We start from the raw sequence: 24,587 nt of genomic DNA on the forward strand, positions 1-24,587 counted from the left end.
TGGCCCCGAGACCACCCCCATGAGCTCTACTAGCTCTGTCCCTCACACTTGTGGTAGTACCCCTACCTCTCACTACTGAAATAAGAGTATCCTTAATAACATGGGGGAGGGGGGAAGTCCTTGGCCAAATGGCCAACCTCATGACACATATAACAAGTCCTATGGCCCACCTTAAAAGGGGAATGAACCATTGGGCCCAAATGGCCAACCTGCACTGCTGACCCCAAAGATTTACCACTTGAATTCTAAAAGGCCACCTGCACTGGCCTACCTTGATAACTACAAGAACCTCAAAATTCTCTATCATGAGAAGATTAACCTTTGAACTTACCAAAATAGTTCACCTTATTGGTGATACCTTGAGATACTCAAAGAATGCCCTCTGTTATCTTGGCATGATCTATAATACTCTAAAAATAGTCCCCAAATACAACCATTTGAGATGTAGCCAATTGAAGGGAGATATATAGACCCTTCACAAGCTTCTAAATCTTCTCAGACTCAGTGGATATACTAGCATAGAAATATCAAGATGCGGCATAGAAGCGTGCCTCATACTCTACTATAGTTATGGATCCCTGCTCTATTCGGTCAAACTTATCACGCATCTAATTTCTTAAACTATAAGGCACAAATCTATCTAGAAAAGTATCAATAAATTAATCCCAAGTCAACTTAGAGCATTAATAGGTCTATAACTAACAAATGACCTCAACCAATCTCTTGAAGCATCCATCAACTGATAGGTACTATAAGCCAGTCTATGCGACTCAAGAGAACCTAAGTTATGCAGCTTCTCCTGATAATTAATCAAGAACTCGTATGCATTCTTTCCCCCAACACCAAAAAATCTAAGAGGTAACAAATGAGTAAATCTCTCAAACCTCTTTTGATCATTAGAAGACATCATAATACTCACAATAAGAGAAGGCATAGTTAATCTAGTAAGTTGAGATCCCATATGAGGAGGTAACATAGATGACGGATAAACTCTCAATCTCAGAACACCATGCTCAAATGTCGATAGTGAAATAGAAAAAGGACTTGGGGTATGAGGAGTACCCATAACAGAAGCTGGTGAAACTGAAAGATCCACACTCTAAAAGAGAGAAACACCCGACACAACCAAAGGAGAATCGTCTAGATAGGTTAGCAAATGCACCAACAACCCACCCAAAATTGGGGAAGATAGACTTTAAGAAATTAAAGTAGAACCTATACCTCTAACCTACTCACCACAAGGCTCAGGGGAGAGTACCCCTAGTACTACTCCTAGATGAGACTAAACCACGAGCTTGTTCCCTCCCTCGAGTCAGTCCATGACTCGTGGCTTGCCTATTTGAATGACCTCTCTCTCCAAAAGCAAGCTCTGCATGTATAACCTCATAGAACCTAGTCTATACCATCTATGCAAAAAGAGTGAAAGATAACTCAGAACACAAGATATCAAAGAACTTCGCATGATAAGGAATTAATTAAGAAAAGATTCCTAAATATATCCTATAGTCTATAGAAGATAGATATTGACATCTACATACCAATCCATGAGACTCAATTAGACATCCCGTTCTTACACCGATAAGACCAATGAAACTTGGCTTCTTTGATACTAATTTATCACAACCCAAAATCCAAAAGGTTATATGGCACTTATCGTGGTGAACCTTGACAAGTAAGACTATCACCCTAACCAATACACAAAGAGTGAAAACACAGTAATAACCTCAAGTTAAGGGTCATAGAATGAAACTGAACTAACAAATATAATAAATGCAGAAAGAAATATAAAAATACAGCCATAACTCCCAAAACTAGGTGTCAATAGTATAAGAACGTATCTAGTAAAACTTGTATCTATATAAAATATATAAGGTATCCAAGTACAAAAGAAACTCTATCTTTGAAATAAAAATAAAGACATATTCTATAGTGAAAGGTAGCAGAAGACATCCGGATGCCTAAAAGTCATCAACTACCTTAAAAGCTCCAACAATCGCTCGAGTCAAGCAACGTGGGGCGTAGCCAAACCTGAATTTGCACTAAAAGGGTACAGTAGGAGTGAGTATGGTCCACTAGTACTCAGTAGTTATCATAGGCCGACCGAGCAAAGTAGAAAATAAGGTACACAAAATACACACTAATGGCACGCCACTTGCAATAAGAATATGTCCCACATAGGTAGCCCACACTGCTTGCACTAGTGTGTGTGTGTGTATATATATATATATATATATATATATATATAAGAAATACAAAAATAATACAATAAGTATAACAAAATTATACATTATATGACATGTAAATATAAATAGAAAAAAACATACATATAAATGATGGTCAAGTATAAGTAACAAATTATCGAGCAAGTAGACATATAACAAGTCAATACATAAATTCAATCACAAAATCAACCCAATAAAGCAAATGCAATGTATAAGATACTGCTGCTGCTGCTGCTGATGATGCACGAGGTTGGCACACAACCTTTTAGTCTTGTCTGGTATAATTCATTGGAGAAGGTTCATAATATACAATATCTTATACCAATATCTTGTATTTTCCAGGTTTCCTATATTTTTAATATTTTCTAGTATTTCCCAATGTTTCCAATATTTCCAGTGTTTCCAAGAAGATACATAACATAATACACAAATCAAGTAAACATACATGATAATAAATAAATATAAAGCAATAAAACAAACAAGTGAAATGATTCATAGGGTGCATGAGAATAATGATGCACTATTCACAACCCATTCAAAATGAATATTTCCATAACCAAGCTACATGGTTTATTTCCACAACCAATCCATATGATGTATTTTCACAACTAACCATAATATTATAGTTCCACAATCATGGGACCCAATATCCACTCACTATTTCCACTATCCATGAATTTTCATATGCTTCATGTTCTATCAAAGAATGAATATATCACAGTACGCCAAAGGCACCACAATAGGCATTTCTAATAATACAATAAAATTGTTCATATGTATTCCAGGCCATCAAAATCACACAAGAATCCGCACTGTCACACATATTACATGATATCTTAGATTTAATAATTATATCATATTTAGGCCCCCACACAGGCATATCATATAGGTAGCCATATATAATGATTAGTTCCCGCCCTTAACATGTATTTTGATACACAAATTAACTACCCAACCCAGTCTAAAGAGTTAAGCCAGGCCAAAATTGGTCTGTGATACTTCAGCCACAAAACTCTACTTCTCACGAATAGTCATAAAATCAACTCAAATAAAGAAATATAGAATCTATACATCAAAACAAGGCTAGCAATACCCATATTTCCTAATTTTGGTTTAGGGTCAAAATGGACCCAAAAAATGAATTTCCAAAAAAACACAAAATTGGAACTTTATTACAAAAATGTGTTTTCCATGCTTTTAGGAATCTATAGTGGAAAAACCAAATCAAATCGAGTTTAAAACGCAGTTCAATTCAAAGAAAAATTATTTTTAGACTTTATTGGGTAAAACCTTTGAAATTCATAACAATTCAAAAATCGAAGTTGTTTTAAGATAAAATCGAGTTAAAACAAGTAGTTATAGGATTAGGAACACTATTTAAGTAAAAGGGAGTGAAATTTGGGGATAAATCAAGTAATAAAGTTTTTAGGATTTTGAACAATTATATCAATTAAAGTAAGAAAAGGATAAAATCTCACCTTAAATCCGTAAAAGAATCAAGAAATAGACATTAATCTAGCTTTCCAAGAAACCACAAGCTTCACTTTTATGCTCTCACACTATTTTAGGGTTTAGCTCTCAAGAGGCAAGGTGATAGAATGAGCAAAATTAGGAAAAAAGGTTTTTTATACCTGAACTGGGTTGTTAGGAAAATAAGGTGTAAATCGAATGCCTTGAATGCAATTTACCCTTTATTGGCCAGGTCAGCACCCTGGTGCACTAGATTTTTAAGTTCATAATGGACTTCAATGGTGTGCCTGAAATTAGTTCAGAGTCCAATATGAGCAAATGAACTATGTAACTACACTAAATTCAATGCTCTAGACTCAATGACAATATTAGATTTTTGAAAAAATATCATTTTCATAGAGTTGACCCCCAAAATCTAAAATCACAATTTTCCAAATTGAGGGCTGAAATGAGATTTAAAAGTTGTAAAATCCAATTAAATATGTTATCACCCTAAAATTGACGTTCTAGATTTGTTGGTACAGTCCATTTAGTCATTCGTCACATGGATCAAATGATAATCACATAAGTCCATAATAAGACTCTCGAAGCCTCTAAAAACCACACTATCGTACAATGGGCGTCAAAATGTATCGAGAATCACACCAATCACTCCTATACCCTATAAATACAACAATACAAATATGAGGAGGGGTTAAAATAGTTAAATCACACAAAAACACATATTTCATTAAATTTTCAAGTCATTACACATATTGTTATTGAAACCCAAACTAGACTTCTCAAAAGAATAAATGAGTTGAATGATTCCTAGTTAGCCCTCCAATATCCATTATTTTTTCCATACGGTGAAGATGGACACAAATAAGCATTGTTTCAAATGACAAAGATGAATCAATTTGAGGAAGAAAATTCATTAACATGCGTGAATTTTTTCATAAAAAATCAAGAGAGGAATGGTGAAGTACCAATAATTATTAACTCAAAAAGTTTATTTCAATAATTCTTGGTAGATGCATTTACAATGAATGAATCATCTAAGTTAAAATATACAAGAACTCATAAAAAACAATTGTATGTTGCAATGTAAAAGGGATTAGAAGATGCAATTTTACATGGAGAGATTGATCCTTCTTCTTATAGTAAAAGGGTAATTCTAACATCCAGATTCATTGAAGTGTATGATATATTATTCAAAATTATCAAGATTCTATAGCAATCTATAAATAGACTGGATATTTAGATTTATTCATCACATTTACTTACAATCTAAAGTGGCCTAAAATTTTCAATTTCTTAAAGAGTAGAGGCTTACAACTAGAAGATCAACCTAACATTTAATCTAAGGTATTCAAAATCATATTAGATCGCCTAATAAAGGATTTGAAAAAGAAACAAATATTTGGAGCAGTTAAATTAGGTACCAAATTCATGTTTTATAACAAATTACTTTTATAATTAAAAAATTATTTTAGTATTCAAATTTATGATGATAAGTTTGTTTTGTATCCTAACTTTCAGATTGTCTGCTATTAAATTTTAAATTTGTGCTTAAAATCATTACATATAATATATTAAATTTGATGCAGTGATTTATACTATTAAATTCCAAAAGCGAGGGTTACCTCATGTGCACATATTGTTGTTTCTTCATAAGAAATGTCAAACTATGAGAGACATTGGTCAAATAATTTTAGCAGAAATACCAGATAAATTGGCTGATCCTCATTATTACAAGGCTGTGAAAAAAATCACGATACATGGACTTTGTGATCTTTCTATGAAATCATCTCCATGCATGTAAAATAATTGATGTTCAAACACTTTCCAATAAAGTATGTAGAAAACACCACAATCAATGAAGATGTATATCCAATTTGTAAAAAAAGTGAGGATGGTAGAACTATCAGAGGAGAAGATATTCATTTAGATAATAGGTATGTGGTACCACACAATTGGTATTTGTTATTGAAGTATGGTGCATATATTAATGTTGAATGGTGCAATCAAGAGAAATCTGTAAAGTGTTTATTTAAGTACATAAATAAGGGAAATGGTCATGTAACTCTAGCTTTTACACAATATGCATGAGAATGATTTATTAAATATTGATGAAATCAACATGTATTATAACTGTCAGTATATTTCTTCCCATAAAGCTGCCTGGAGAATTTTTGAATTTTGGTTTCACCATAGAGAACCTGTAATAGAAAGACTTTCTTTCCATCTACCTAATGAACAATCAGTTATTTTCTCTGATAACAATTTAGTTGATGTTGTTGTCAATAAACAAAGTGTAAGAAAATCATAATTTTTAAGTTGGTTTGAGGCGAACGAGTATGAAGAAACAAGAAAATTAACTTATGAAAAATTTCCTCTTAAATTTGTGTGGAATAGGAAATTAAAAGAGTGGAAAGAAAGAGATAATTCTGCATTTTCTATTGGTAGAATTTTTTTTATTCCGCTAGGTAGTAGAGAGTTATATTATCTCAGAATATTGTTGAATATCATTAAAGGTCCTATGTGTTATGAATATTTGTGCTCAGTGAACAATCAAGTTCATCTAACATTTAGAGATGCATGTTATGCATGGGTTTATTAGATGATGACAAAGAATATCTGGATACCTTAAAGAAGACAAGTAACTGGGGAATGCCATCCTATCCAAGGTAGTTATTTGTTATGCTTTTGTTATCAAATTCAATGTCTCAGTCAGAATTTAATTAGGAGGCAATACCGATTTTACTATTTAAAGATATCCTACATGAAGTATGATGAGTGATGGACAATCAAGGTACACAAATTGATCATTTAATATATATTTTAATAATTTACATTTTCTAAGAATTTATTATACATTTTTTGCATATATAATTGTTTAAAATTATATCCAAAAAATTTGAATGCTCCAGAAATTTTTGAATGGTTAGATTTTCAAAGTAAAGTTTACTAAAAAAGATTCAGTGAATTCATTCTATAAAAAATAAACTTTTATACTTGCCATTCTTTTAGAGGGAACAAATATTTGAGTAAACCTTCATAAAAAGATAATTGGTCAATTTTCTAAATGTTATTAGAATATTTATAATGGAAGTACCTTTAGCATTAACATGTTTCTCACCATTATATAAAACATTATCAGTGAATAACCTTTTTACACAGGGGTTAAGCTAACAAAGGATGAATTGAAAAGTTATTTTTTGTAAAATTTGAAAAATTTATTAAAAGATTGTGAAAGAAGCTTTCAGAATTTTTCAATAATTCTAGCATCAATCAGTGGTAAGATATAAAGGAAAAATTATTTTAATAGTTATGCCTAGTGAGATTGCATTACTTTTATTCCCCGGAGGTTGAACAACCCATTCAAGATTTGCTATCATACTCAATGCAGCTAAATATTCAACATTGTAATATAATACAAGGTAATTCTCTTGCAAGTTTTATTGTGAAGACGAAATTTAATTATTTGTGATGAGGCACTAATGATGCATAAATATTATTTTAATGCTCTCGATAAAACATTAAGAGATATTCTTAGATTTGAATATGTATCTAATTTAGATCGACTAGTTTGAGGTAAAATGATTGTTCTTGGTGGTGACTTTAGACAAATTCTACTGGTCATTACAAAGGTAACAAACAAGAATGCAAGTGCTACCCTTAATTCCTTATATTTTTAGGCTAACTATCAAATACTAAAGCTAACAAAAAATATGAGGTTAGAAGGTAATCATGCAGAATCACATTTGAATGATTTAAGAGAATTTTTGATTGGATTTGAGTGTTTGGCGATGATATGATTGGTGATTAAGTTGATGAAATTCGAAAAGTTCCTATCCCTAATGATTTTATTATTAATAATTGTGACGATCCAATTTCTACCCCTGTGGACAACATATATCTAGCTTTTTTTTTAATCATTGTAGTGATGTAACATACCTACAGAAAAGAAGAATTCTTTCTCCCACTCTTGACATGGTGGAATCAATCAATAATGATATCACCCAATAATTGAAGGAACAACATTCTTCAGTTTTGATACAATATGCATGTAAAAAGACACATTTATAGGTTCAAAATAAGTACATACTCCTGAATTCCTAAATACTATAAAATCTCTGGAATACCAGATTATGCCATTACTTTAAAAGTTAGTGTACCCATGATGTTATTAAGAAATATAGATCAATATTTAATGGACCAAGATTAACCATCACTAGAATTGAAAATTGAATTATTGAGGCAAAAGTTTTATTAGGAAATATCACTAGATAAAAGGTTTCCATACCAAGAATGTCATTGATTCCGTCTGATTTTAGAATACCCTTTAAGTTTCAGCGAAGACAATTTTCAATAGCTATATCATTTGTCATAACTATAAATAAAAGTAAAGGAAAATCTTTATCTCATGTTGAGTTATATTTGAAAAAAATAATAGTCACACATGGTTAGTTTTATGTTGCCATATCACGGGTGACAAGAAGGTAGGGATTAAAGATTTTGGTATATGATAAGAAGGGAGAAAAGTACAAATGAAGCAACAAATATAGTTTTCAAAGAAGTTTATCATAATTTAATTAGAGAATTATAGCAACTGCAATCTAAATTTCAATTTTTTTTATACTTTTTTAGTCACAATAACTATGAATAGCAAAAAGTTAGGTAGTAATGTAAAAAAGTTATTAGTATAGTTGCGTTATCACTAATCCACTTTGAATATTCAGTTAGGGCATATTAGTTTTATGTATAATTTGGTTAATGTTCAGATAGTTAATTTGATGTAACATTATTATGTTACACTTTGCTATAATATTATATTCTAAATCGTTGTTTTTTTTTAATTTTTAGCTATAAAATATTTGATTTTTGATTAAGAAAACTTCTGTTTGATCAATATACATTACACATGTTCATTAGACGAGTCATCAATGATAAATTAAACATGATCATCAGAATCATGAATAAACGAATAGCAAGAAGGCCAAACTACATGATCAAATTCATAATCATGAGTGTGACCATTAGGTTTATTTACATCTATAATTTGTTTCTTATGTCTTATTCATAACTCCCTGTTAAGATCAATATTATTAAAATGGTGCAAGACAAGTAATGCAAGCTACGGACAACTATCAAGAATGGCTTGAATACCTATATTTTTCAATGTATTCTCAAAAAGTGTAAGTTTGCTCAATTAAGGTACACTTCTGGTGGTAGCTTATCAAATGTTTTTATTTTTAAATTAACTTATTAAATATTTCTCACAAAAGAAAGGGTAGAATCAAAATCACATGAAAAAAATAATCTAAAAGAGGAATTAAAAAGATAATTAAAACACCAGCAGTCACTACATAAACGAGAAACCAACTCCAAATAACAACATAATACACCATATTAGACATAAATGACATAACATCTGCCATAAATTCATCAATAAAATAATAAAAAGGTACAAAACAAAATTGAAGAATCATTATGCACACAATTTTTTGGTAACTTAAGCATGTTGTTTCAGTATATATTGGATCATTTTTAGCTGCATCAAGCTCAGATCTCATTTCTAAAGGAAGAAGAGGGCTTACCGGATATTTCTAAAACCATAACATCAGGGAAAAAATAGATAAATTGAGAATCTCTCGATCATTATCTTGATATCCAACAACAAAAAATTTTAATTCCATTGAACCTAAATAATGTCAAATAGAATTAAACTCACCATCTGGGGTTAGTGAAAAACAACTTTTACTAAAAATGGTCATCGTAAATAAAGAAAAAATATCAAAATACAGAGACCCATTTTGATTTCATATGAAAAATGCCGATTTGAGCTTGGTTTTTCACTAAAGAAGTAAAGTATTTGCAAGTTGAGCAATGAAGACAATGGTGGGGCTTTGGTATAATTAACTGAGATGATTATGGATGTTACAAAGAAAAAATCAATAAAATTGAAGTATAAATCATAAAATGAGAAAAAGAGGAAGAAGGGGAGTGCGACTTTTTGTATGTCATGATCCAAAATCTGAGGGTCATGATGGCACTTGTCAGGACAAATCTTGACAAGTAATCCTATCACACAAACTGATACAAAAAGGAAAATAACTATCCAAACCCAAGGCTTGGCTTCTAGAATGAAGCTGAATGTACGACCCCTTAAAATTTTTATTATTTTATTTTTGACCCCCCACATATGTAATCTAACTTTGTACTTGAGTTATATTTAGGGATGTTAAAAGGATATTTGAGAAAAGTTTTGAAATTTTTCAAAGGGGTTTGGGGTTATTTTAGGACCTCAAGGCAGTGAGGGTCCACGATAGGTCCATGTCACGCAGGTTAACCTGCATGATATTGGCATGGCATGAAGGATAACCTCAGAGATAACGGCATGCTATACAGTATGTTATTTCATCTAGTTTTTTTTTAATTGGGGTGAAGTGCTTTTGGTATTTTTACCCCTTGTACGACCTTTAAACATAAAATAAGCCTCTTTTTTCAAGTTTTTAAGGATCAAAATCATCTATTCTTTCTTAAAACTCAAAACCTAAGAACATTCAAGGGTTTCATAGAGAATTCATCATTCGAGCTCCAAACTTTAGATTGACTTTAATTTCTTGTGTATTTCTAGCATGTATCTCTTCCCTGAACTTTAATTTTACATTGTGGCATGAATTGGATAGATTTTCTTATGATTTGAATTATGGGTTTTGAAATTAGATTGAGGGGTTTACGATGTTACAGATTGAATTACTTGTATCATATTTTGAATTGATTATTCATGCTTTAAATTGATGTTTTTGGGACTGAATTGGTATATTATTTAAATGGTTGGAATGGCGGACATGGGTTTCCCCAAAATTGATGAATTTTAGCTTGGAATTGCATGAACCTCAACCCACTTTGTAAATTTGATTTTTAATATGGAGAATTCGATAGTTTAACTTGGTTTTGAACCAAATGCATTGCATTAATGGAGATAAAAATGGATTTGGATGACCTTGGTGGCTATAGTTTGGATTTTAATGGAAATTGGGAGTCAATATGGTTATGTGGATTAGTTTGGCATAATTACTTTATCTTGCATGTGTATTGGTGTAATGATACCAAGTGGTAAATGCCTTAATGAATGACTCTTGTTTAATGGTTGGAATTATGTGAAAATTATTTTAATGTAGAATTAAAAGGGGTTGTGTAGCTCACCGTGAAGGTGTAAGTCCTGAGGGGACGAACACTAGACACTATGTTTGTCGGCGTTGGGGGTCTATATAACCGTTTTGCTTGACACATATATGATATATATTTGGGATGGATATTGCTCATGGTGGTTTTAATTTTTGCTCATATTTTCCTCGATTCATGTGACTAACATCCACTGAGGCCCTTTTAGTAGGGAAGCAAAACCCATATAGGCCATCGGTACCCTTAGGATAGATCGAGGAACACAGTATAGGTTAATGTTTTTAAACTCTCATGTTCATGACCCTTACTCTATCCTGGCATCTTATATATGTATATATGAATGTGTGCACGTGGTTTTGACTGATTTTTGACATTGCATTATTTTATCACTTTTTATGATTTATATGCCAGTGCTTTTCCCACTGATCATCCTAGGACACTACATTATTTCATAGTGTAGAGTATGAAGACTTATTTATTTCTCCTGTGTAGTGTTAGGTCGATTAGCACGTCTATTGAGTTGTGGTGAAGTGGTGAGACTCTATCCTTCAGAAGGGCTTATTCTTTCATTACTTTTCCTTTAATAATTTAGTACTTTTGGATTATTTTTACTCATAGTTAGGGGCATATCCCAACTTAGTGAATATTCTGGTTTAGAGGCTTTCATGGACAAATTTGGGTTGGTTATTGATTGAATTTTAGATTTTATTTGAGTTATCTATTTTTTGTTTATTACTATCTTTTATGGGCTTTTTCTTTATCTTTATTATTATTGTTATGCTCATAAGGTTAGGCTAAAGGGGTGGTATCCAATCCATGGTGGGCTTGAGATATCCATTATGGCCAGGCCCTGGTTTGGGTCATTACAAGTTTGGTATAACACCCTCAAATTTTGATCCAAAGGCAAGTCTACCATTCTTTTGCAATGATCAGGTATTCGTGGTTAGATCAAGAGTTGACAAGAAGTGGTGAGCTTTCATCCATTCAAAAGACTTCATTTCATATATTAGTATTTATGACTTGGACTTTGTTTTGGTCTTGTTTTTGGCTATGGTTAGGGGCATATCCCGACTCTCCTTTGGTACTCAATTTTGTTAGAGGCTTGTAGATATTATGGACTTAGGTATTATTGATGGTTTTAGAATTTGATATCACTTAGACAGTTATGTCATATCTCATGTTTTAATTTTATATACACATCGTGTTCTATTTGGATAGTCTAAGGGGGTGGTTTCGGGTCCTTTTTAGATTTGAGATACCCATCATGGCCAGTCGTGGTTTGGGTCATGACACTTGGTATAAGAGTCTAATTTAGGTTCGTTGGGTGTCCACAAAGTCATGTTGAGTAGTACCGCACCCCACATTTTTAGTCTAGACTTTGCACCATTGTTCCTACATGTGTATACTCTAATCCCTTGATTTACATTTAAATACATATGTAATCATTATCCTAATGAGAAGAGTGCTTATGAGGTGAGTAATGTTTATAGGAATCACTTAGAGCAAAGTTGAGTTAAGAGCCTTTATTTCGGCTAAATTTTGGTATTTGATTCTACAAGAGTCTACTTTGAACATGCATAACTTTTGATATATGTGAAAATTTTCCACTCAATACCAACGAAATTATAGATAATTGAATTATATTTCCAACGATACCAATTTCACCTTAATCCGATACCCGAGCAAAAAGTTATGATCATTTTTGTAAGACACTAAGGGTCCGTGCCGCAAGGGATATTCCCCCAAAATAAAGGTCATTTTGCGAGGGTTGCTTCCTGGGAATAAGGTTCATGCCATGGGGGCTGTTCCCTCACCATTTCATCTTCTTAAAGGGTCAAGGGGCAATTGGGTCTTTTCCCCTCAACCTAAGTTAACCAAAATGCAATTTGGGACACTCAAAAGGGAATTATTTGCCCATCTTCCTAAAAAAAACTAACCTAGAAACCCTCCTCTTTCCCAAGAATAACAATCCAAGCTTCTTCTCTCAAGAACTCACAAATTCAAGCTACAATTTCAAGATTTCTTTAAGAATTCATTCAATTAAGGTGTGTGGGATTTTGAACAAGATTAATCTTTTATCCTTATGCCCAAATATATGATTTTCAAGTTGAATTTATATGTTTTAAGTTAGATTTCATTCCCAAATCTTCATGTGTTTAAAGCATACCATTATCCTGTGATTTAAGGGACTAAGGAGTATAAAAGTTGTACTTATTAATGTTTTAAACTACAAGTTTGATATTTTTTCTTGAATTCATTATTTTGATGAGAAATTGTTATTCTCCTAAGTTTGATATGTATCCATGCTTAAATTCATGTATTATACTTATGTATTGAACTGTCCAATGTTTTAGGTCTCTGAATTTTGACTTTATATTACTATTTTAAGAGTTGTTATCGTATTTTAGAAATCATTCAGTGCTGTCGGGTTATGAATACCCGATACCTATATGTTTACTGGTTATTTCATACTTTTCAAATTACAAGTCATTCAACTCATGATTTTATTGCTTAACTAAGTTTGTTATGCTCATGCTGAGAACTATCAGTTTACATATTTATGATTACTTCAGAATCTATATGCACTGCTCTTTTCAAAAAACCATGAACTGAGCTTATTAGTTATCAGTGCATGCACTATTAGTATTTCAGTGTCTTTTAGTTGGGAGTAGGATTTAACATTGAGTGGGAAGTGTGGGTTAAGCGCATCCTACTTTTCTAAAAACTACGTGCCACCGTAGGCTTAGGGCCCTCGCCAGAGAGTGTTTCCCTTTGTCTAATATGGGCTTAGTTTATTGATCACTCTAGTTCAAGTTCTACTCTGATGGCAAGGATAGAACAATCTTCCTCAACATGCGTCAGACATTGGACTACATAAAAGATCACTTGGTTAATGTCAGTTACATGATAGCTCCCATAGTTTCAGTCAATATTTAGTTTATCTCGGTTTAGGTTTGTTTGACAAAGAAATCAAATTTTTGTAATTATTCAGTCAATTTTACAGATCATTCATGTTATTTAGATTATGTCAGTACATGCTATACTTGGTCTTGCATTCTCAGTTTTACATGTTTACGTGTTCCTGCTTAGCATTCATACATGATCCTTAAATCAGTTTTGTAGCATGTTCAGCGTTACTTGAGAGTTACATTCAGTATTCATGTTTTACTATTTCCCAACATCAGTTCTACGTATTCTACAAAAGTACAGAGTTAAGAAACTAAGTGTAGTGATTCACCAACTTATTAGATTATGTTTGTACTCATGTTTTAAGATACTTCAGATTTTAGTTGATTTTAGTCTCTTGGTGAGTCTACTCGAACTTAGCATGTATGTTTTAAGATTATGTATCTATTCAGTTTTACTTATTGCATTCCCCCTAACTTACTCAGTATATTCCAGACGTATTTGGTGGCTAAATTATTTCATAATGTAGGTACCAGTTGTAGCCCATATAGCATAATAAAATAGTCTGCAAATTCTAGCCAACAGGAGATGAGTTCTCTTATTTTGAGGGCGCTAGTCAGTTGTAGTTCATGTACTATATTGTTATTATTCTTATTTATTTATTTGTTGTCGTTGGAGGCATGTTCCAACCACCTACAGTCAGTATAGTAGAGGCTTTATAGAAATTTATTTAGAGTCACTCGTGTAATTTAAGTTCTTGCTTTAGATTTATCGTGTTGTAAACCATTCTAGTATCACATGTATTCAAATTTTCTTACGTTCATGCTTCCATTCAGAAAATTTAGCTTATATAATTAATTTAATACAAATGCTCAAGTATAATGCAAGTTCATGGGTTAGCTTGGGATCACTTATGGTTTTGAGCATCGTGTTATGATTAGTAGGTAGTCTTGAACCGTGATAAACTTGGTATCAGAGCACAAATTTCAAGTTTCTTAGGGTGTCTATGAACCCGTGTCTAGTAGAGTCTTGCAAAATAGTATGATGGCATCTATACTTTTGTTTGAGAGGCTATAGGGAATTTAAGAAATATTTCCTTTCTTTCATGTCTCAGATTATGCTGTAGAAAGGTTCTCTAAGAAACTTATACAGATTGTCATCATGCTCCATTCATGTCAACTCGACCTTATTTTCAAGGTACCAGAAATAGTGAAGCTTAAATTCCTATAGATAGTGCTTTCTCAGACAATCCCCACAGATAGTTATGGAATTCCACCCAGGCTCAAAAGTATCCCACCAATGCCTTTATCTTCTAAAGTATGAAGCATTTTATTCACAATCCTAAAAAAATCATGTACTAAGCTAAAGTCAGATATGCCCTCAGATCCCATCTCAGAATACTATGGCAACATATGATCTAGAGTTAAAAGCATAAACCCAAAAGATTTAATAGTACAAAAGTGGGGATAGTGTTTATCTAGATTTAGCAAATTATATATTCATAGGGCTAGTTGTATGAAAGGTAAACCAGTATACTTGAAACAGTGCATGCAAGAATTTAAGTTTATAGATTTGAGATTATGTATTGGTGTGATCTAGAGGTGCACCCAAGGTGATATATGATTGTATTATTTCTAAGTTTTAAAGTATGTGTGCTTCGATAGTACCCTTGAGTTGATAAGTGTTAATGAGACTAGTAATGCAGTATGTGATGTTCTTACCAGCTAAGTTATGGGCTATAAGTTGTTGATATCGGATGTTCAGGTGTGATGGTGATTCTAATGGTTTAGAAAAAAATATAAGTTTAGAGATATGATATTAGTAGGCTATGATGGAAGTAGTATGGTTCATTAACGATTTGGGAATATCCATGTTAAGTGTTAGAATCTAAGTTTGAATCTTGGAGGATTGAGCTAATAGAAAGAAGAGTTGAAATTCTAGATGATGTGAACTCAAGGTATGGTGATACTCCCAAAGATGCTAAGTTAGTAAGTGTTTAAGTTATTATATGATGACTATTAGGGCTATAGAAAGTTAAGAGTTCTATCTCAAAATGAAGTATTAATGTGGGTTTTCCAATTTCATGTATAGTCTTTAAGGGTGAGTTTATTATTTATGTGTATTACTGTATCTCGGTGTCTAATGTAAAGTGGTTTCAGTTCAGTTTAGTGTTAATTAAAGGGGTCTACAGACTTAGAATGATAACTTTAATCTAAGGAGGACATGATAAAACAAGAAACCAAGTTAGGATCTCAGATTCTAGTAGTGAGGATAGTGTGTTATAGAACAATACTAGGGGAGGAAGATACCCTACCCATTGTTACGTCAGTGCAAATTTTTGCACTTTAGTCATTACGACATCTACTTATGACTTACATATCAACTCCATGATCATATCTCATATTCATGCACTTTCCATAGAATCATATACCCATCCAACTCCTAGCATATTGAGTTCCAATTCACTCAGCAGTACGAATCATATTCCATGAAATTATGATCTCCAAACTCAGGTCATGCAACTCATGACTCATGTACTCATTCTTTACAGTGTGCTCAGTTCCCATAACTCATGGTGCACTCTTAATGATCAGTGAAAATTCAAATTTATGGCCTGTATGCCCTCAGTTTTGATCTTTGTGATGAATTCATGCCTTTGATACTCTATTCCTCAGGCCTCACTTAAGTTTCAAGGTTATGTATAGTATTTTTTCATGCTTCAAGACCTTATGTCCTAACTTTTTGGTGACCTCTACTTATGAAATGATAGTGGCGATGAACTATTATTTAGATAGGAGAAAGCAATTGTTCCTTATTAGGGAAAGATTGTTATATGCTTGTTTTATCTAAGGCTATAAGTGTGAAGGAAGATTGAGGCAAAGCTTTGGGTATATGTCATGGTTAGTTGAGAATTCCATGTGTTTCTTTTTAGGAATAGTGCAAGAAAGTTGTTATTGATAGAGGTTTAGAGAATACAAGAAAAATTCTTTTATGGGTGTGTACCTTGAAGTTCGTATATGGTTATAATAATAGGATTGAGTGTCATGTTGGTATATAAGTAGATGAATAAATTGTGCGCTAGTGAATTCCTAGTAAGAGGTTACTTGAGATTTATATTTAGTATTCATGTTTTACTATTTCCCAGCTTCAATTCTACTTATTCTACAAAAGTAAAGTGTTAAGAAACTAAGTATAGTGATTCACCAGCTTATTAGATTATGTTTGTACTCATGTTTTAAGATACTTTAGATTTTTAGTTGATTTTAGTCTTGGTGAGTCTATTTATACTTAGCATGTATATTTTAAGATTATGTATCTATTCAGTTTTACTTGTTATATTCACCCCAGTTAATCAGTATATTCTATAAGTACTGACCACATATACGTTTGTGTGGCTACATTATTTCATAATGTAGGTACAAGTTGTAGCCCACACATCATAATCAGATAGTTTGTATCTTTTAGCCAGCAGGAGATAAGTTCTCTTATTTAAGGTACTCCAGTCAGTTGTAGTTTATGTACTATATTGTTATTATTCTTATGTATTGATTTGTGGTAGTTAGAGACATGTCCCCGCCACCTACAGTCAGTATAGTAGAGGCTTCATAGATAGTCAGTCAGAGTCACTCATGTAATTCAAGTTCATGCTTTGGATTTATCATGTTGTAAACCTTTTTAGTATCACATGTATTTAGATATTCTTATGATTGTGCTTCTATTCAGCAAATTTAGCTTATATAATTAATTTAATTCAGATGCTCAAGTATTATGCCAGTTCATGGGTTAGCTTGGGATCACTTGTGGTTATGAGCACTGTGTTATGACTAGGGGGTAGTTTCAGATCATGACAAATAAAGTCCTTTTCATGGGTGTATAGCATGCAATAGTTATAATAAGGGGGATACAAGACTTTTAGGAATGTTTCCCTTTCTTGTGTTCACTTCTCAGGGTTCTTGGGCTAGTGATGCTTATGTTTAGTCACCTTAGGGAAATATCTCTAATGCAAAGTTTCACTGCTTTATTTATTTTCTTACACAGTTAGTGACATCCTAGTCTCATCAGTTGAATTGTGTTAGTTCTGTTGCTCCTTCACCAGAGATCATTTGGGCTGGCTATTTCATGAGGTTGAATCCCCCATCCTAACAAGCTCTAAGGTTGTGGAGTATCCTCAGGGGTTTGTAAATGAGATTGAGAAATATTTTTGAGTGATCCATGCTACTAATTCTGAAGGTGTAGAGTTTTCTATATATCAGCTAAAAGATACAGCTTATTAGTGGTATAAGGATTGGGAGAGGTTGAGGGGTGATGATACGGAGCTGGCAATATGGGATGATTTTTTGGGTAACTTTCTTGATCATTTCTTTCCTCAGGATATGAGAAAATCTAATGCTAAGGAGTTTGGAATTTTGAAGCAAGGCAAGATGAGTGTGAAAGAGCATGCATTAAAATTTCAACAACTGTCTCGTTATGCTCCGCAGTTGGTTCTAGCCAAAAGTCTAAAATACATAAGTTCACTTTTGGGTTGTCCGGTGACATGGTATTGGTATGTAAGGCTTCAATGTTTAATAATGACATAGATATCTCTAGACTTATGGTTTATATGAACTAGGTCGAGGATGAGAAATAGAAAGAGATAAGAGAGAGGCAAAATAAGAAGTTTAGGTGTTCAAAGTACGGTGTGGGCCAGTAGAATAGTGGGAAAGATAATAGACAATCGACTAAGAAAAGAACTAGGGAAATTCTTATTCTTCTGCTAGTTCTCCCTATCCTAAGCCTTTGGGTGATCATCGTTCTCAGGCAGGCAATGATCCTAAGTTATAGAGTACCCAGTTTCAGGATAGTGAAGCTCAGTCAGCCGTACCTCATCCTCCCTATCATTTTTATGGGCATTTTAACTATGGATATTGTGAAGAGGGGAGAAATAATGTTATAATTATGGTCAGATAGGCCATATACAACAATATTTTCCTTCACTAGAGTTTCCACTGGGGCTAGTAAAGTTTTGATCCCCACATCTTTAGCTCATGCACTAAAGAGAGATACTTTTAGTATCGGCACTGGCCGGAATCATCTCTGTGCAGTTGCTAATTGCCGGGAATCTAAAGTATCTCTGGATATTGTTATTGGTATGTTACAACTCTTTTCTTGTGATGTTTATTGTTTACTTGATTCGAGTTCTACCTTATCTTATGTGACCCCTTATGTGGCTGTGCATTTTGGTTTTGGTCCCAAAAGTATTTCCAACCCCTTTTCAGTGTCTATTCAAGTGGGTGATTCTATAGTTGCTATAAAAATCTATTGGGATTATGTGGTTTCTATCTTTTATAGGGAGATATTGATGGATTTGATAGAGTTGGATATAGTGGATTTTGATGTTATCTTAAGGATGGGTTGTCTTTACTCATGATATGCTTTTCTAGATTATAGGACCCAAAAGGTTAGTTTACAATTCCCTAATTAATTGATAATTGAATAGGAGGGAATTTCCTTTGTGCCTAAAGGGAAGTTTATTTCCTATCTTTGAGCTCAAAAGTTGATTTCACAAGGGTGTTTATATCATATAGTTTGGGTTAAGGATTTTTAATTTGGAGGTTTCCTCCTTGCAGTCTATCCTTGTGGTTAGTGAAATTCCTGAAGTATTTTCTGATGATCTTCTTGGAATTCTTCCAGATAGGGAAATAGATTTGGGATTGATCTTCTACCAGATACTTGTTCTAATTCTATTTCTCCTTATAGAATGGATCCAACAAAATTAAAGGAGCTGAAGGAGCAGTTAAAAGATCTTCTTAATAAGGGTTTTATTCATCCAAGTATTTCTCCGTGGGGTGTCCTTGTGCTTTTCGTGTGAAAGAAAGATGAGTCTCTTTAGATGTGTATAGATTATTATTAGTTAAATGAGGTTACAGTGAAAAATAAGTACCCCCTTCTTAGGATTGATGACCTTTTTGACAAACGGTAGGGTGCTAGATTCTTTTCTAATATTGATCTCAGTTTGGGCTATCATCAGTTGAAAATTAATGAGGTTGATATTCCCAAGACTGCTTTTCAAAGTCGATATGGTCACTATGAGTTTTTTGTTATGACATTTGGGTTGACTAACACTCTGGCTGCTTTCATGGATCTTATGAATTGGGTTTTTAAGAAGTTTTTAGATTTGCTTGTTATTGTCTTCATTGATGACATCTTGGTGTACTCTAAGAGTGAGGAGGATCATGCCAATCACCTCCAAGTTGTGTTGTAGAATCTTAAGGACCAGAAATTATATGCTAAATTTTCTAAGTATGAGTTTTAGTTGAATATTTTGACCTTTCATAGGCATGTTATTTCTTGTGAGGGGATCAAGGTGGATCTAAGAAAGTTGAGGCAGTTAAGAAATAGCCTAAACCCATGACTCCAATTGATATTAGGAGTTTCTTAGGTTTGGTCGGGTATTATAAGAGCTTTATAGAGAGTTTCTCTTCTATTGAAACTTTATTTACAAAGTTGACTCAGAAAAAGGTAAAGTTCTTATGGTCCACTGCTTTGAGGGTAGTTCTGAGAAATTGAAGGATAAGTTGACTTTTACGCTAGTTTTGACCCTGCCCGAGGGTACATATGGTTTTGTTATGTGTTTGTAATGCATCCCATGTATGACTTAGTTGTGTTTTGATACATCATGGTAAGGTTTTGGATTATACTTCTACCTAGCTTAAGGTTCATGAAATGAATTATCTGACTCATAATTTAGAGCTGGCAATTATGGTTTCTTTCTTTCAAGATTTGGCTTCATCATCTGTATGGGGTGCATGCGGATATCTATTCAGACCATAAGAGCCTACAATATATGTTTTCTTAGAATGAGTTGAATCTCAGGTAGAGGCGGTGGCTCAAATTGCTTAAGGATTATCACATGAGCTTGAATTACCATCCAGGTAAAGTTAATGTTATTGTTGATACTCTTAGCAGGTTATCTATGTGAAGATTATCTCACGTGGATGAGGAGATGAGAGGGTTAGTGAAGGATATTTATCGGTTGTCCAATTTGAGATTCCATTTTTTAGATTTCAAGGATGGGGAAGTAATTGTTAAAAAGGTGGTCAAGTTTCTCTTGGTACCAATGTGAAAGAGAAGTAGGTTTTGGATCCCATACTTATGTAGATTAAAGATAATGTGGCTTAGCAAAAAGGTAATGGCTTTTGTAATTGGGGAAGATGGTATTCTGAGGTAGCAAGGTAGGTTATGTGTTCCTGATGTTGATGGGTCGTTGGAAAGAATTTTGACAGAGGCTGATGAGTCTCGATATACAGTTCATCTGGGTTCAACTAAGATGTACCATGACTTGAAGAAGGTCTATTAGTGGAACTATATGAAGTGAGATATGGAAAACTTTGTTACCAAATGTATGGTTTGTTAGCAAGTTAAGGTTAAATCCTTGAGGCCTAGTGGAATGTCCCAAGATATAGAGTTGCCCATGCAGAATTGAGAGATGTTAAATATGGATTTCATTACGAGTCTTCTGTGGTCTCGCAATTAGTATAATTTTATTTGGGTCATTGTGGATAGGATGACTATGTCTTCTCATTTCTTCTTGTGAGGACTTACTACATAGGAGAGGATTCTTCTAAGTTTGTTCATTCTAGAGATTGTGAAGCTACATGGTGCACTAGTGTCCATCATTTCAGATCGAGGTACGCAGTTTTCATCTTACTTCTGGTGCTAGTTTAAGAAAAATTTAGGTACACAGGTCAACCTTAGCATCGCTTTCCACCCTCAAACGGATGGACAAGCGGAGCATACTATTCTGACTTTGAAGGATATGCTAAGGTCCCGTTTGATTGATTTTAAGGGAAGTAGGATGGATTATTTGCCTCTTATTCAGTTTACATATATCAATAGTTATCATTCAAGCATTTAGATGGCTCCTTTTGAGGCTCTTTATAGGAGGATGTGTAGATCTCATATTAGATGGTTTGAGATTGGTGGGACTAGGTTGTTTGGTCTTGACTTGGTTTACAAAGCCATGGAGAAGGTGAAAGTGATTAGAGAAAGACTTAAGACTACTTAAAGTCTCCAAAAGTCTTATGCAGATATGAGGCAAAGAGAATTAGATTTTGAAGTAAGTGATTGGGTATGCTTGAAGGTGTCTTCTATGAAAAGAGTCATCAGGTTTGGGAAAAAGGGAAATATTAGTCCTCGATACTTTGGTCCATATCGTATTTTGAGGAGAATTAGGAATGTTGCTTATGAGTTGGATTTGCCTGCGAGTTTGGGCTCCATTCATCCTGTCTTTCATGTGTCTATGCTGAAAAAGTTTGTGGGTGATCCTTTCTTGATAGTGCCTATTGGGGATGTTGGTGTAACAAATTCCTTATCTTACGAGGAAGTCCCAATTGAGATATTGGATAGGCAAGTTTGTAGATTGAGGACCAAGGATTTAGCATCGGTGAAGGTCCTTTAGAGAAACCAAAAGGTGAAAGAAGTTACATGGGAAACTAAGGAAGATATGAAGGCCAAATAACCATTCTTGTTTCCCGGATTGGATGAAAGTACTTAAGGTATGAGTTTAATTTTCATCTTGTCATTTGATTCTGGTGTATTCTTGATATTCTCGTGATAAAAGTGTCCTAACTTATCATTCAGGGACGAAAGATCCCAAGGAGAGATAATGTAAGACCCTTTAAAATTTTGATTATTTTATTTCTGACCCTTATGCATGCATAATATCAATTTTTGACTTGAATTATATTTAGGGATATTAAAATGGTGTTTGGAGAAAGTATCAAAATTTTTTGAAGCGGTTTGGGGTCATTTTGGGATCCGAGGCAATGAGAGTCCATGATAAGGTTGTGTCATGGAGGGTAACCTCTGCAATATCGGCATAGAATAGAGGATAACCTCTGCGATAATGGCATGTCATGCCAGTGTATTAATTTCATCCAGTTTTTTTTTTTTAATTTGGCTGAGGTGCTTTTGGTTTTTTTTATCCCTTATATGATATTTAAACATAAAATAAGATTCTTTTTTTTTTAGTTTTCAAAAAAAAAAAAATAATCATCCCCTCCTTCTCAAAACTCAAAACCCAAGAATATTCAAGGGTTTCACAGAGAATTCATCATCCAGGCTCCAAACTTCAAGTTAACTAAAATTTCTTGTTTGTTTCAGGCATGTTTCTCTTTCCTAAACTTTAATTTTATATCGTGGCAAGAATTGAATGGATTTTCATGTGATTTAAATTGTGAGTTTTGAAATTGGGTTGAGGGGTTTTGGTTGTTACTGATTGAATGACTTGTCCCATGTTTTGAATTGATTATTCCTGTTTTAAATAAATGTTTCTGAGACTAAATTGGTGCAGTATATAAATGGTTGGAATTGGGGACATGAGTTTCCCCAAATTGGATGAATTTTGGCCTAGAATTGTATGAACCCCAACCCACTTTGTAAATTTGATTTTTATTATGGAAAATTGCGTGGTTTAACATGCTTTTGAACCCAATGCTTTGCATTAATGGATAAATGGATACAAAAATGGATTTGGATGTCCTTGGTAGCCATTGTTTGGATTTTAATGGAATATGAGAGACAATATGGTTATGTGTATTGGTTTTACATAATTAATTTAGTTTGTAAGCATATTGGTATGATGATACCAAGTGGTAAACACCTTAATGAATGAATCCTGGGTTAATAGTTTGAATTATGAGCAAATTATTTTAATTTTGGGTTAAAGGGGGTTGTGTAGCTCACTCTGAAGGTATAAGTCCCGAAGGGACGAACACTTGAAACCACGTTTACCGACGTTAGAGGTCTTTATGACCGTGTTCTTAACACACACACACACAATATATATATATATATATATATATATATATATTGTTGCCCATGGTGGCTTTAGTTTTCCCTCAGATTTTTCTCAGTTCATGCGGATAACACGCACTGGGCACCTTTCAATAGGGGAGATAAATCCATATAGCCCATGGGTACCCATAGGACTGATTGAGCTACACAGTCCAGGTTAATGATTTTAAACTCTCATGTTCATGACCCTTACCCTATCCTGACATCTTATATATGTATATATGAATGTGTGCAGGTGGTTTTGACTGATTTTGACATAAAATTATTTTATTACTTTCCTTGAGTTACATGCCAATGTTTATCCCACTATCCTAAGATGTTACATCGTTTCATGATATAGGGTCCAAAGACTTTTCTGTTGCTGTTGTGCAATGTTACGCGGATTAGCACGTCTATTAAGTTGCGGTAAAGTGGTGAGCCTCCATGGGATAATTGTTGCCCATGGTGCCTTTAGTTTTCTGTCAGATTTTCCTTAGTTCATGTTGCTAACAGGCGCTAGGTACTGTAATACCCCACCATTCTACTAGTTCAAATTTGTCTCTAGAACATCAAAGATCATGCTTCAAAAATGAATACATTTTATTCTATGTGAAATTTTTAAGATTTTGACTTTTTATCACATGGGAAATAGAATAAGCTTTCCGTCGATACAATATATGCCCAAATCTGACACTCGGGCGAAGAGTTAGAGCCATTTTAGTGGAACAGTGTACCACCAGGTACTTTAGTGCATTGTGGAGCCAGCCAAAATGGCAATTGTCAAAATATAGTAAGCCTCTGCGATTCCACCATATTGCGGTATCTTTCCTGTTCACAACCAAGGTGACAACGGATTTCCACCGCGTCGCGCCAAGGGTTTGTTTCCCAATTGCCCAATTTTCAGTAAGCTGGGACGATTATGGCGTGTCGTGCCAGCATGAAAAATTAAAATTTTTCAGGTTCCGTTATTTAATTTCCAGGGACTATTTGAGAATTTTCCAA

Source organism: Capsicum annuum, chromosome 8 (genome assembly GCF_002878395.1).
Source record: "Capsicum annuum cultivar UCD-10X-F1 chromosome 8, UCD10Xv1.1, whole genome shotgun sequence".
In the NCBI taxonomy this organism is placed as follows: domain Eukaryota; kingdom Viridiplantae; phylum Streptophyta; class Magnoliopsida; order Solanales; family Solanaceae; genus Capsicum; species Capsicum annuum.